Genomic DNA, 232 nt, shown 5'->3' on the forward strand with positions numbered 1-232 from the left:
TATGGTGGCCATGGTTGGGCCGTGGTGGCCATGGTTGGGCCATGGTGGTCATGGTTGAGTCATGGTGGTCATGGTTGGGTCATGGTGGTCATGGTCGGGTTCTGATGGAAATGGATGAGTCAAGGTGGCCATGGTTGGGCCATGGTGGTCATGGTTGAGTCATGGTGGTCATGGTTGGGTCATGGTGGTCATGGTTGGGTTCTGGTGGAAATGGATGGGTCAAGGTGGGCAT

At 55.6% G+C, this 232-nt stretch overlaps 1 protein-coding gene across 1 annotated transcript in view; it reads right to left on the reverse strand.

Moving 5' to 3' along the window:
* The window catches only part of LOC103797529 (vitelline membrane outer layer protein 1 homolog), a 1,732-nt gene that overhangs the window by 689 nt on the left and 811 nt on the right, over positions 1–232 (reverse strand). The window lies entirely within an intron of this gene.

This window comes from Acanthisitta chloris, unplaced genomic scaffold (assembly GCF_000695815.1).
Source record: "Acanthisitta chloris isolate BGI_N310 unplaced genomic scaffold, ASM69581v1 scaffold42750, whole genome shotgun sequence".
Classification (NCBI taxonomy): Eukaryota; Metazoa; Chordata; class Aves; order Passeriformes; family Acanthisittidae; genus Acanthisitta; species Acanthisitta chloris.